General features: G+C 44.9%; 3 non-coding genes and 1 pseudogene across 3 annotated transcripts; 3 read left to right on the top strand and 1 right to left on the bottom strand.

The window, feature by feature from the left end:
* Positions 1-223: 223 nt before the first annotated feature.
* Positions 224-441, top strand: LOC111761262 (small nucleolar RNA U3). Its single transcript, XR_002794674.2, has one exon. It is a non-coding gene; the product is annotated as a small nucleolar RNA U3 (small nucleolar RNA).
* A 4,474-nt stretch (positions 442-4,915) lies between these two features.
* On the bottom strand, positions 4,916-8,286 carry LOC105744926 (serine/threonine-protein kinase ULK2-like; annotated as a pseudogene).
* An 847-nt stretch (positions 8,287-9,133) lies between these two features.
* Positions 9,134-9,351, top strand: LOC111761264 (small nucleolar RNA U3). Its single transcript, XR_002794676.2, has one exon. It is a non-coding gene; the product is annotated as a small nucleolar RNA U3 (small nucleolar RNA).
* A 3,592-nt stretch (positions 9,352-12,943) lies between these two features.
* LOC111761257 (small nucleolar RNA U3) lies at positions 12,944-13,154 on the top strand. The gene has a single exon (XR_002794670.2). It is a non-coding gene; the product is annotated as a small nucleolar RNA U3 (small nucleolar RNA).
* Positions 13,155-14,772: the final 1,618 nt, after the last annotated feature.

Here is a 14,772-nt window from a genome sequence, read left to right as displayed (position 1 = left end):
ATGCTAATTTCACGTGGCTGGGTAAAAAAAAATTTTTTTTTAATTTGTGCCTGTCCACATAAAAGGTTAAAAATGCGTTGTGCAATGATATCATAGAAAAGATTGTCTTGTAGCGCCTGTTTCTCTCTTTTTTGCAGGAGTAATAAAAACGCTGAGCCCCGAGCGCCGTCGGTGAAAGGCGCGCAGCTCGCGGGGACCCAGCCGAGGCGGGGGAGGGCGGACTAGGACTATACTTTCAGGGATCATTTCTATAGTTGTTGACTAGAGAAGGTTCTCTGAACGTGTAGGGCACCGAAAGCCACGAGGAGGAGGCGCAGCGTTCTCTCCTGAGCGTGAAGCCGGCTCTAGGTGTTGCTTTTCTGCAACTGCCTTTTGCCATTGATGATCGTTCTTCTCTTCCTTTTTGGATGAGTGAGAGGGAGAGGACGCAGTCTGAGTGGTTTCGGTTTTAAGTTCCGTTAAAAAGCAGGCTTTTCAAGTGTGACTATGTTAGGAGCGTTTGTTCTCAGCCAACACACATTTCGTTCTAGTTAATTGCTCTTCAATGTTTTTTAGAGAGCATTCTATTGTTAGTTGAGCGAGTACTCTTAAGCGAGTAACCTTACAGTGTTCCTTTTAAGGTATGGAAATAAATCTTCTAGGTACCCAGTGACCTTCTCACTTAACGAAGCTCTAATTTTTTCCAGGAAAGAAATGATTGGGTTTCCTCCATTTCTAAAGGAGGAATGATTGGTTCTTCTCCCTTCTTGAAAAAGAAATAATAGTATATATATTTCTAAAGACAACATTTCCCACCCCACCCCCATTGTTTGTGCTTGTACAGTATGCTCTCTGCGTCTCTTCATTGTGTTCTTTTTTCCCAAAGCAGGGGAAGGGCGTAACCCAGTTACCTCCAGTGTGATAGGCAGGCGCCCAACTTGTTGAGCCACATCTGCTTCCCTCCGCTTTAGAGGGCTGAGACAATCCCTTGTATCTCAGCACCCTGTTCTTTCTGCTAACTTGATGACCTGGATTTTAACAATGTTAGAGAAAAAAGGTGCTCACTGGGATACCAAGACTGACACAACCGCAGGCAGGACGCTTATTGAGAAGTTCTCCCAATGGAGGGGGTTGAAGACTAGAATGTCATCTCCCCAGCTGGAATGGGGGGGGGGGGGGTGTTGTCTGAAGAGAGACTTTTTGTTCATGAATTTATACAGTACATTTATAGGCAAGAAAATGCTAAGTCAGTGGGAGTGGGTTGGGGCTTGGGTAAACCTGAGGGCCAGTAGGGATGGCTCGGGGGTAGTGGGCTAGGGGTGTGAATTCTAGTGATGTGGGAGGGGTTGGTGGTGCCATGTGGCTCCTTTGTCTATTCTTGTGAGGAACTGAACTGGATTTGAACACGTAGGCTCTGGATGAGGGCTGTTCTGGGTCATGGGAATGCAAGTCACTGTTAACCATTGTAAATCTTGTGATCAGTTAGTCATGATAAACCTTGTAAGGGAGAAACCTCTAACAACCAGGGACTGGAAACAGTATTGGCTTAAACGTTTTCTGTGAAATTTAAAGTGTATATGTAAAGAAGATTATTAACATTAAAAGGATAATAAGGAACAACAACTTTACACGCATAAATTCAACAATTTAGGAGAAATGCATCAATTCCTCGAATACCACAAACTACCTAATCTAAGGCAAAATGAAACAGATATTTGAACAGCTCTGTTGCTATTTTCTTTAACTAAGTTAATTTTTAAAGTTCCTGGAAAAAAATCTCTGGCCCAGTTCTACACAATTCAGAAAGAAAACACTTCCCAACTCATTTTAAGATCCCAGTATTGGGAAGCAGACTTGGGCAGTGGTTAGGGCATCCGTCTACCACATGGGAGGTCCGCGGTTCAAACCCCAGGCCTCCTTGACCCGTGTGGAGCTGGCCCGTGGTGCGTGCAAGGACTGCCCTGCTACACAGGGGTGTCCCCGCATAGGGGTGTCCCCCGCATAGGGGAGCCCCACGCGCAAGGAGTGTGTCCCGTAAGGAGAGCCACCCAGCGCGACAGAAAGTGCAGCCTGCCCAGGAATGGTGCCGCACACACGGAGAGCTGACGATGCAACCAAAAGAAACACAAATTCCTTTGCAGCTGACAACAACAGATGTCTTCAAAGAAGAACATGTAGCGAATACACACAGAGAACAGACAACCGGGGCGGGGGGTGTATGTGAAGGGGAGAGAAATAAATAAATAAATAATCTTAAAAAAAAAAAAGATGCCAGTATTACCCTCATACCAAAGCCACACAAAACAGTGAACTACAGCAATTGGAGTCCAGCCCCACTTTGGATTCTGCAAACACCACGGTCTTGATGGAAGTAGTCCTATCCTCCATAACCTAACATTAAAGTAATTTTGTTGCTCAGTTGAAAAACAGAAGTGCCCAATTTGTTTTTTTGTTTATGTTTTTGTCTTTTCACTTTAAGATTGCCCTTTTTTCAATTTGTTTTGAAGTGAAAATGAAGCCTGAAACTGTAACTGAAAGTTAAGAAAAATTATGAATACAAAATCATTATTTAGATGTCTTTATATTATAAAATAGCAGATGGATAATATCTGAAATTGCTGAAAGTGGCTGGATTTAGCCTAGACCTGCTTTTGTGATGGTCATTCTAAACAGGTCTCACCTGTTTATGGTTACTCAAGTCTAGTCCTTGGGTATACTTACTACTGTGATGGTAATTCTAGATTGAACTTACCTTTGCTAAGGTTATTTCAACAATGCAAAAAAGAAAACTACGGAACAATATTCCTTCGTGAACATAGATTTTTAAAAAATTCTCAGGGAAGCAGATGTGGCTCAAGCAGTTGGGCTCCCGCCTCCCATATGGGAGGGGCCTGGTTCAGTTCCCAGTACCTCCTAAGGAAAAAAGGAAGATGAACAGACACAACAAGAGCATACAACAAGTAGGTGGGGAGAAGTAAATAAATAAAATAAATTAAAAAAAAAAGATCTGAGTAGACACTGTTTAAAAATATATACTAGTAGATTAAATCCAATAATATGAAAAAGAACTATACCGCCTGACTAAATGAGTTTTATTGTAGATATGCAACAAGCTTGTCAGGTATTTGAAAATCGATTAGTGCATCATATTATTAGGCTAAAGAAGACAATTCTCATGATCATATTAACTGATGCATATGATAAAATTCAACATCTATTCATGATAAAAACACTCAGAAAAATGAGAATAGAGAGGACTTCCTTAACTTGCTAGTGAGCATCTACAAAAAACCCACAGATAATTGACTCCTTGTGAAAGTGGGTTCTTTCCACCAAAAGAAGCATCCAGAGATGCAAGCCTTGTCAGGTAATGGAAGATCAATTAATTAGTCCATTGTATTCTCAGGCCAAAGAAGATAAAGCACATGATCCCACGAATGGTCACATAGAAGGCAGAGGACAAAAGTGAACATCCATTTGTGAGGAAAAAAACACCCAGAAATACAGAAATAGAGAGGTCTTCCTTCCTAGGACTTCTAGGGAGCATGGACAAAAGATGTAGAGCTACCATCCTACATGACAGTGAAAGACTGAATGCTTTCCATGAGATCAGAACAAGACAAGGGAGTCCTCTCTCACACTCCTATGTACTGAATCCTGGAAAACAGAAAGAACTTCACCGAATGGACTTTTTTTTTTTTTTTTTGGTAGTAGTATTAGTAGTAAACTTTATTTTTAGAGAAGTTTTAGAATTACAGAAAAATAACACCATGAGTGTAGGGAATTCCCATAAAACTCGCCCACACGCACACATAGTTTCCCCTATTACTGACATCTTATGTTAGTGTGATACGTCTGTTACCATTGGCAACCAGTGTGGAAGCCTTGCTACAAACCAAAGTTCTCAGTTTACATCGTGGTTTACACTTTGTGCTGTACAGTTTTATAGGCTTTGACAAACTTTTACCTCATGGCAGCATCATACAGAACAATTTCACCGCCCTCACATGCCCTGTGTTCCACCTATTCATCCTTCCCCTCCCTTCTAAACCTGTCAGCCTCTGTCTTTACCTCAGTTACTGGATCTTCCCAGAACACAAGATAATAATACAATAACAATATATCTACTTTGTCCCTGCTTACACTCCCAACCTTATGTTTGTTCATTCCTCAGTCTTGAGGGACTTGGGGTGATGTCCCCTCTGACTCACTCAGGCTGAGGAGGGACTTAGATATTATGGGGCAGAAGGAAGGAGTTGTTTTGCCTGCAGTTGTAGATACTCCTTGTTTTCTTGGGATGGAACTTGTCCTTCGTCATCATTTTGCTGGTTGCTCAGGGCAAGCCCCCAAATCTGGAGAGTAGGAGTTGGCCACAACCTTGCGGGCATTCAGGGCTCAGCGGGTATAGGAACAATCTGAAGATTTAAGTCTCAGAGGTATGTTGAATGGGTGTTTTGAAATTTATCGATTCAAATAAAAAGAATAGAAGAGTCAGGAGCAGGCTATTATAAGTGGGTATAACCATGCCATACTGGGGAAACAGATCATCAGAGTCCCAGCTAGCAGCCACCAAGGGCGTGTGATTTCCTGAGGCCACGTGTCTCGCCTCTGGCGTCCCGACGACCTTGGGAGCATGCTTATTTTGTTTTCCTAATTCTTAAAGTACATTCCTTCACCACATTCACCCTGAGAGCCAAGTGGAATTTTTTTGCTTCTGTTTCCACAAAGAAAAAGGGAAGGGGCGAGTTCTCCAATAAGGCAGATTTCCTGCAATATGTAGGTTTTGGATTGTTTTTCCTTTCTGAAATACCGCTGTTCTTTGGTAGTCACCAGCGAAGAAACTACAGTTTCCTGGGGATGGCAAGAGAACTGGCGCTGTGATCCCAAAGGTGTCACCTCACAGTCCCATGGACTGGGCAATGGGTCAAGCCACTGCTCACACAGTCCCTGGGCTGTTGCAGAGTGCTGACAATCTTTTTTTTTTTCTTAAGATTTATTTTATCTATTTCTCCCCACCCCCTCATTGTTCGCATTTGCTGTGTCTGCTCCTTGTGTGCTCCTCTTCCTTTTTTAGGAGGCACGGGGAACCGAACTCAGGACCTCCCGTGTGGAAGGGAAGGGCCTACTTTCTTGAGCCACCACTGCTCACCTGCTTTGTTCTGTCGCTCATTATGTTTTCCTCCTTATGTCTCTTGTTCTGTCAGCTCGCTGTCTTGCTCGTCTTCTTTAAGAGGCACTGGGAACCAAACCCAGAACCTCTCATGTTCAACGCTTGAAACACAACCGCTTCCCACAGTCTTCTTTCAATACTAGACTTATATTTATGTACATTTTCATATGTGTAGCACCCTGTAGAATCTTAGGCCTTCCAGAAGAAGGGCTGCCTCATGATAGCCATGTACAGTACCTTCAGTTTGCTGAAGCATCTCATGCAGGCCAGCAGACCCAAGCTTGTTGCCCGGCAGCGGAGGGGCTCGGTTTCCCGGACTTGACCTTGGCTTTGGCGCGATGCAGAGAAGCTGCGCTCGGTTGCACTGTTCTCCTGTGTAACACCCATCTGTTCCGCCTGCCCCCATTCTTGGCTCGGCTGGCTGATCTGGTCCATTGACACCCTCTCCAGGATCTGGTACGCGGGGACGGCAGGCGTGCCCAGTTCAGGGGTCCCGGGCGCGCGGCCGCGGGGTCCCGCACGCGGCCGGCGAGCAGCAGCGCCGCGCTCGCGTGCCGGAGGTTGCCCGCGTGTTCTCGCTGCGAGCACAGACAGCCGGGGGCTCCCGAGGTGACGAGCCCTCGACGCTGCGGGCGAAGCACCGCAAGGCATGCATCTCAGGCTGGGAGCCGCCTCTGCTCCCGCAGGGGACCCCGAGCCCGGCCCGGGTGGGGAGCGCCCCACGCCCACGGCCGCTGGCGGAGCAGAGGGAGCCTCAGAGCTGCGGATCCCGCTGGAGTCGTTCTCCTTCGGAGGCCCATGAGGGTACCGTGGGGGTCGTGGCACTGCGGAGGGTCTCCTATCGTGAGCGGGACAGCCCTCGAACTTGGCCTTCCGACGGCAGGGGCTACGGCCAGGGCTCGCTCTGTATTTGAACTCCGTGCCACCCCGGTGTGGCTGACCCCCACGGCTGCGTCCACTCCTGACGCCAGCATTTCCCAGCCCTGGCAGGTCTGCCCAAGGCGGCTGCCGCTCACCGCCTTGCGCTGGGAGGTCCTGGGGGCCTTCCCATCCTTAGTGGCCCCTTCAGGCGGCCCCTGACGGGTAACCAAGGCCAACAGGTTATGTTTGGGGGATTTTGAGATCTCCCTACATAGGTCTTAGTCAGAGAACCAGTGATGGCTGGTAAAGGAGTTTTAAAGAACCATCCGGAACTCTGTGGAGTGTTCGGTGGGAGAGGTTCCAAGGCTGCCCGGGGACTGCGCTGAGGGGAGTAGCTGCTCCCAGCCCCTGCCCGGGAGGGGTCCCCAGAGTCAGTGCTGCTCCCTGAGCTTCTGCTTGCTCTGGGACATGTTGTGAGGGTGAGGGCGCTCTGCAGTCTAGCACCCAATTAGAGAGACCTTGGCACCTGAGCCTGGGGCCCTGGAGAACCTGAGAAGCTCCCACTTCTGGATTCACCGCCCTAAGGATGCCCACAGCAGCACTGGGCAAACTCTCGAGAGGGGCACCCACCCAAGGGGAAGGAGAATAAGGCCTGGAAGACCCGGCTGTTTGTACTGTGTCTGCTGGAGCAGGATCCTAGTCAGAGGAAACCCACAGGGCTGGTGCGAGAGCTTTATAGCACAGCAGATCTCGGAGAACCTTGTAGATTTGTGCCAGAGCTGGCAGCAGATGTAAGGTTCTGCTCTATGCCCTGATAGTTCCTTATCTGAGTAGGAACTGGAGTGGGTGCTGAGTCCCTGTGAGGTGACACAGTAGGCTAGCATTGTTCTCTACACACCAAGATTTCATTTGAAGCATGTCCGCCAGCAGGTCCCATTGCCATATCATGAGTGGTCTGATGAGATGTTGTGTGGAACCAAGACAAAGTCATCTATGTCACAGGAAGAGTTCTTGCTACTATAACTGGCAGAATCTTTGGACACTGGTAGGTAGCTGCAAGCGTCCAATGGTAAGGAAGATAACTTTTCTTCTTGAATATGCTGTGTATCTGGAAGGGATGGTGGAGAGGCAAATTGACAAGATGGAGGCTACCACAGGAGCTTTCAGAGACAGAACAAGCATACTTGGACTGGAACTGGGCAAGAATTTTTTTTATTGAAACTTGCTCAAGAAAAGGATGACTAAAGAATGCTTCAAAGACTCAAAAGTCTATCTGTCTGGTTTCTCTGAAGAAAACCCAAAAGGACATTAGCCAAATAGGGCAATGTTTCGCTGGGAATAGTAGGCATTAAGCTCTTGTTTTTTTATAAAACATCCTTTGGTCTTGAGGACTACTGGCCTGGAAAAGTGGTTTTTCAAGCAGGCATTGATGCTTCACTGTCCCCATGCTCCACAAGTCTGCCTTAACATCGTAATGTTGAGACATCTTCAGGAGCCATGTACATCAGGGATCCACACAATGTTGCAGACATCACGGTACTACATAGGTAATGAGCGAAACCAAAATCCGCTATTTGAGGAAGCGGATGTGGCTCAATTGATAGAGCGTCTGCCTACCATATGGAGGGTCCAGGGTTCAACACCCAGGGCCTCCTGACCCATGTGGTGAGCTGGCCCATGTGCAGTGCTGCTGCACGCAAGGAGTGCTGTGCCATGCAGGGGTGCCCCACGTAGGGGTGGCCCACGCGCAAGGAGTGCACCCCACAAGGAGAGCCGTCCCGCATGAAAAAAGGGCAACCCGCTCAGGAGTGGCGTGGCACACACAGAGAGCTGACACAGCAAGATGACACAATAAAAAAAGAGACATAGTTTCCCAGTGCTGCTGACAAGAATGCAAGCAGACATAGAAGAACATACAGCAAATGGACACAGAGCAGACAACAGGGGGATGGGGAGAGAAATAAATAAAAATAAATCTTAAAAAAAAAGGAAAAATTTGCTGTGAATGACAGAGAGAGAGATTCATTGCAAAGAAAAATCTGCTATTTGACATGAATACCACTGACAGTGGACTTCCTGAGATTGGCACAAGATAAGTTGTTCTTTGATTTCAGGTCCCAAGATCTTTGGGAGCACTCTTGTTTGAGGCTTTGTTTCCTGTGACAGTTCGTGAAATCTGCCAGAGACCTAAATAAGAGTAACCTCTGGAATAACCTCCAGACTCACTTTGAAATCTCTTAGCCACAAAAACTCTTTTTTATTTAATGTTTACTCATGCTTGCCAAGGTTTTTTTCCAAATGTGTTGCTAATTAGTGCTTGGAAATAATCTGATGCCAGGAAGGCTCACCCCTGGGAGCGATTCCCATGTGGGGAAAGGGAGAGGGAAGGTAATGTGCTTATTTGCTGAATTTGAGTTAGAGAGAGGCCATATTTGAGTAACCAGGAGGTTCACTGAATGAACTTTTAGAGTGCTGCTTTGATGGAGTAGCAGATGAAAGTTTGGTTTGAAAAAGGCAAATCTAGCAAAAGAAATGGAAATAGCTTGTCCAGGGGTGCAGTATGACTGCCCAACTATTATCAGTGCAGTGCTATGCTTTATTGATTTTTCTCCTTGAATGAGCTCCAGGTTGACTCCCAACTTTCCAAGGGACAGCCAGTCAGTGGCCTTTGTTTTCCCACCAAACAACTGGCTTTTTTCCCCTTAAAAAAAAAAGTGAACTGGTGATTGCAAGCATACGGAGGAGAAACCAAAAGGTGCAACTGGGAATAGAGTGAAAAGTAATTCTCTTCTGCAGACCTAGGTTTCAGCCACCCAGCACTCCTCCCTGCCACCTACAGACTTGTCATGGTCCCACTGGGCTTTCAACATGTGAGTTGTGATTGGCTGTCTTTCTGTGTTATGCTAATTTACGTGGCTAATAAAAAAAAACATTTTTTTTAAGTTGTGCATTTCCACATAAAAGATTATAAATGCGTTGTTCAGTGATATCAGTAGAACAGACTGTCTTGTAGCGCCTGTTTGTCTCTTTTTCGAAGGAGTAGCAAAAACGCTGAGCCCCGAGCGCCGTCGGTGAAAGGCGCGCAGCTCGCGGGGACCCAGCCGAGGCGGGGGAGGGCGGGCTAAGACTATACTTTCAGGGATCATTTCTATAGTTGTTGACTAGAGAAGGTTCTCTGAACGTGTAGGGCACCGAAAGCCACGAGGAGGAGGCGCAGCGTTCTCTCCTGAGCGTGAAGCCGGCTCTAGGTGTTGCTTTTCTGCAACTGCCTTTTGCCCTTGATGATCGTTCTTCTCTTCCTTTTTGGGGGAGTGAGAGGGAGAGGACGCAGTCTGAGTGGTTTCTGCTTTAATCTGAAAATGCAGACTTGAAGTTATTTTCTGTTTAGATGTTTAAAGAGTTCTACTACCAGCTTTGTTGTCTAATACTGTGGTTTTGAAGCAAGTATTTTCTGCCAACACTTTTCTAGCAAGCTTACAAAAGAATGCTCCTTGGAGCCTGCGGTCTTGACGAATTTAAACCTGTTTTTCAAAATATTCCTTGTCTCCTATTGAAATATTTCTTCTATCTAAGCATTGGGAGGCCTTCAAACTCACTGAAAGTCAAATCCCAAAGAACAACTCTGGCTGCTTTAAGAGACTCCACTCCAAATCACTGCAAAAAAACTTTTATCTCTTTCTACAGGATATCCTGTTCTTTCTGAAAACCCTAATAACCTGGATTTTTAACAAGCACTGGAAGCAGAATTTGGACTGAAAGTTTTCTTGTGAAATTTAGTTAAAATGTATATCTAATGTATCTAATGAAGATTATTAACATTAAGAGGTTAGTAAGGAAATACTATGAACAAGTTTACACATATGTTCAACAAATAGGTGAAATGCAACAATTCCTCCAATAGCATAACTGCCTAAATTCACCCAAAATGAGATACACAATTTGAATAGCTCAGTTACTGTTAAAGAAATTAAATAAGGATTCCTGGGAAATGAGTCTCCAGGACCAATTCTCCAGAAAATAGAACAGCACACTTCCTTGCTCATTTAATGATACCAAAACCAAAAAAAAAAAAAAAAAAGACAAAGAAGAAAAGGACAGGACAGAGTTCCTTCATGCACATTTTTTTCCCTTTACTTTTCCTTCATGAACATAGATGAAAAAAAAAAAAAATTCTCAAAAAATTTCCTAGATTGAATCCAGAAATATGGAAAAGATCTCTATTACCTAAACAAGTAAGGTTTACTCCAGAGATGCAAGACTTGTCAGGTATTTGAAAATCAATCAAGTCTATCATATTATCAGGCTAAGGAAGACAAATCTCATGATCTATTAACTGACACTTAGGACAAAAACTTATGACAAAATTCAACGTCCATTTATGATATAAAAACAAAACGAAACCACTCAAGACCTACACTGATATCGAGCAAAAGCAGGTTCTTTCCTCCCCTTTAAAGACCAACTCCTGGGACACCAGGGTTTCAAAGAAAGAGTTTGTACAAGCCAGGCAGCACAGGGGCCTAATGGCCTAAAAACTGCCTCCTGGAACTACAGTAATCCTGGTAATTTATAATATCCAGGGTTAGCAGTTTATGTTTTGTTTTTTGTTGTTTTTTTTAAAAGATTTATTTTTTGTTAATTTCTCTCCCCCCTGCCCCCAGTTGTCTGCTCTCTGTGTCTATTTGCTGCGTGTTCTTCTGTGACCGCTTCTATCCTTATCAGCAGCACCGGGAATCTGTGTTTCTTTTTGTTGTGTCATCTTGTTGTGTCAGTTCTCCGTGTGTGCTGTGCCATTCCTGGGCAGGCTGCATTTTCTTTCACGCTGGGTGACTCTCCTTACGGGGTGCACTCCTTGCACATGGGGCTCCCCTATGTGGGGGACACCCCCTGCGTGGCACGGCGCTCCTTGCGCGCATCAGCCCTGCATGTGGGCCATATTCACTCAGGTAAAGGAGGCCCGGGGTTTGAACTGCGGACCTCCTATGTGGTAGGCAGATGCCCTAACCACTGGGCCAAGTATGCTTCCCAGCAGTTTATGTTAATGAATAATTGGTGATTTTGGGTAGGTTCATTCATTATTAAACATTAAGTGGCTGAATAAGATGGTGGTACATGCAAAACCAGGATGAGTCACAAGGTCATTGCAATCACAAAATAATTGTCAGAAATCAAGGCATCTGGGGAGAGGGGGTATGGAAATTCTTCTTACAAATTTCAGATAGAGGAGGGTGCTGTGGTTAACATTTCAATAGAAATAATCATATACAAGATGATAAACATCTGGAAAAATCATCACAATGACAAGTTTTTAGTTGGAAATGACAATGTACAAAGGTTGAGGTCAGTCCAACCAGTTTCAGCAATTTCAGACACCAACCTTTGCCTTATTATAATACACTGGAAGTAAAAACATCTAAATAATGATTTAGTGATCATAATTATTTGTTAATTCTTAACTCTTGGTTACAACAGGGTACATAATAATAAAAGGCTGAATCCTTTCCATGCGATCAGGAAGTGTGAACAGTCTCATAACGGCTATGAACCAGGTACTGGAGAGCAGAAAGAACTTTACTAAATGAACTTTTAGACTGCTGCTTTGAAGAAGCAGCAGATTATGGGGGTCCAGTGGGTCCCCAGTCCTAGCTCCCTCTCCCTAAGGGAAACACAGCCTTCAATAGCAGCTGCCAGCATATCCCAGGACACAAGTTAAAATGTAACAAACCTCCTCATAGGGACACAATGTACAGATGGTATGGAGATGGTAATTTTCTCAGGCTGTACAATTCCTTCTCACAACACCACCACCGACCCCATTTATGTGCTTCATGTGACCCTAGCAGAAACTCTGTTGTGAAACGTCTTTGTTCTGAGATCCTATATATTGACCCTTATTTCTTCCCCTGTTCCTGGAGTGCTATCTTCATTCTCTAGCCCGCAGCCACCGGAGAGAATCTCTCTTGTCTGCTAGTTCCAATAAATAAAGCTCATGTCTGTCTAACACTATACCTGGTGCATGATTTGGTCTTACAGTTGTCCCAACCAAGCCCCTTCAGGAGCTGGGTTGGAGTAAAGATGGGTCGGGTTGCAAAAAGGCAAATATAGGGGGTGGATGTGGCTCAAGCAGTTGAGCGCCCACCTCCCTCATGAGAGGTCCCAGGTTTGCTTCCGGTGCCTCTTAAAAACACAAACAAACAAACAAAAAACAAACAACGAGTAAAACAAATGAAAAAAACCAACTCAGGGAAGCCAGTGTGGCTCAGTAGTTGAGTGCCAGCTTCCCACTTACAAGGACTCAGGCTCAATCCCCAACCCTGGTACAAAAAAAAAAAAAAAGAAGGCCAATATACCAAAGAAATTGGAAATAGGTCATCAAGGGGGACAGAATGACTGTCTAGATAAGATTATTGGTGTGTGGCTATGCTTTATTGTTGTTTGTTTTTCTTGAGTGAGCTTCAAGTTGACTCCTAACTTTCCAGGGAGACAGTCAATTTCCTTTATTTCCCCCACCAAACAACTGAATGTTTTCTAAAAATTCAAAAAGCGTGAACTGGTGGTTGGAAGCATAAGGAGGACAAAGCAAAAGGAGCAATCGGCAATAAAGTGAAAAGGAATACTCTTCTGCAGCCCTGGGTTCCAGGCACCCAGCACTCCTCCCAGCCACAGTCATCGCCGCCTCCTCGGCCTTCAAAATGCGGTTGGGATTGGCTGTCTCTGTGTTATGCTGTCTAATGTAGGTGATAATTTGTGTGTGTCTGTGTTTCCACGTAAAAGGTTAACAATATGTTGTTCACTGATATAAATGGAAAAATTTGTATTGTAGTGCCTGTTTCTTTTTTTTTGCTGGGTAAACAGAAACGCTGAACCTCAATCACCATCGGTGAAAGGTGCACAGCTTTTGGGGACCCAGGAGAGTGGGGGGGTTGGTGAGCTAAGACTATACTTTCAGGAATCGTTGAGTAGAGAAGGTTCTCTGAACACGTAGGGCACCGAAAGCCAAGAGGAGGAGGCGCAGTGTCCTCTCCTGAGCGTGAACCCGGCTCTAGGTGTTGCTCTAGTTTCTTGCAACTGCCTCTTGGCACTGATGATCGTTCTTCTCCCCTGTTTTGGGGGAGTAAGAGGGAGAGGACACAGTCCGAGTGGTTTTGGCTTAAGGAGGAATTTCCTTTAATATAGATACTTACTGTAGGCTTTCCTATTCCAGTGTTCGAAAGTTTACTTGTTATACGTTTCTTTTTCCCTCCAGTTTCTAGGTTTTCCACTTATGCTTCCTGTTACTTCTCTTTGCTCATTTCCACCTAACTTCTACGTGGTTTTTGGGACAACCATGGTGCCTTTCCTGACCTAGCTTTCTACTTGATGGTACTGCCAACTTTGTCCTCAGTCCTACACAGTCCTCTCCTGGAACTGACAGTTTTGGGTCATTATCTTTTTTTTTTTTAATCAGCTTTCCTTTTCTCCTCTTGAAATTACCTCCCATCTAGGTACTCATTGGCCATCTCATGCCAGGAGGCCATAGCTCCCTTAAAGCAGGCATGCTTGGCAGACCTTCCCTAAGATTCCATTGCTTGATTGCTGCAAAAATCTTCCCTTGCATCTCCTTCCTCAGGACACCCTTTTTTCTGCTAACTTGATCACCTGGAGTCTGACAGGCATTTGGAAGCTGTGTGTGGACTGAATGTTTTCTTGTGAAATTTAGTTGAAATGTATATCTAATAAAGGTTATGAACATTCAGAGAATTAACCAAATACTATTGAAGCAGGCTAGTAAGATAAGGAATTAATAGATGGACCTGGAACCTGCAGAGAGTCCACGTGGACATCAGTAACCCCAAGACGGCTGCTGGAAGCCCCCCACCCCCAAGATTCTGCCATCCAGAACAAAGACCTCTTCTGGGAGCAGGGAAAAGCCCCAGATGCTCCCTAGGGGCTTTATCCTTGTGCCCTCACAGGGGATTGATGGGAGGGGTAATCAATCAAAACAGCAAACAGCTGAAACCCCTCCCCTGCCATTAGCAAAGGGGTGGAATAACTAATAGTTTATAAAGCAAACCTCAAGGCTTGAGCATGCTTTTGTCCTGCTCTCTTGCCTCTAGACCTGTTCCTGCCCTCTGTCTGCCACTCTTGCCATTTTTCCTCTGCCACATGGACACGCAAGTAAACCTGGGGCGTTATAATCTATAAGGGGAATTGTAGTCTGTAAACCAGCCCTCTTTATCTCTTTTCACCCCCTTCCTCTCTACCTGGGACCCTTGATCTGTTATTTTCTCCCATTTCTCTTCCCTCCCTACCTGAATAAATTACTGGCCCTAGCTCACCTGCTGTGCTCTTGAAATTCATTTCTGCAGTATAGCCAAGAACCTAAATAAAATCCAGTAACACTATGAACTTTACAAGCATAAAATGAACAATTTGGGGAAAATAGAGCAATTCCTTGAGTGGCATAAACTACCAAACTTATCCAAGATGAAATAGATAATTTCAAAAGCTGGGTAACTATTAAAGACATTAAGTTAGTAGTTTAAAAAGCCCAGACCTTCAAATCTCCAGGCCCAATTCCCCAGAAAATCTCCAGGAAACAGAAGAGAACACTTCCCAACTCACTTTATGATGCCAGTATTACCCTTATACCAAAACCATGCAAAGACAGTACAAAAAAAGAAAACTACAGAACAATTGTTCCTTCATGAACATAGATACAAAACAGTTCTAAAAAGTAAATAGATAAGTAAAATGAGTAGATTGAATCCAGAAATACGGAA

Source organism: Dasypus novemcinctus, chromosome 25 (assembly GCF_030445035.2).
Source record: "Dasypus novemcinctus isolate mDasNov1 chromosome 25, mDasNov1.1.hap2, whole genome shotgun sequence".
NCBI lineage: Eukaryota > Metazoa > Chordata > Mammalia > Cingulata > Dasypodidae > Dasypus > Dasypus novemcinctus.
The sequence above is the reverse complement of the archived record's forward strand: the minus strand, read 5'-3'. Positions and strand labels throughout refer to the sequence as shown.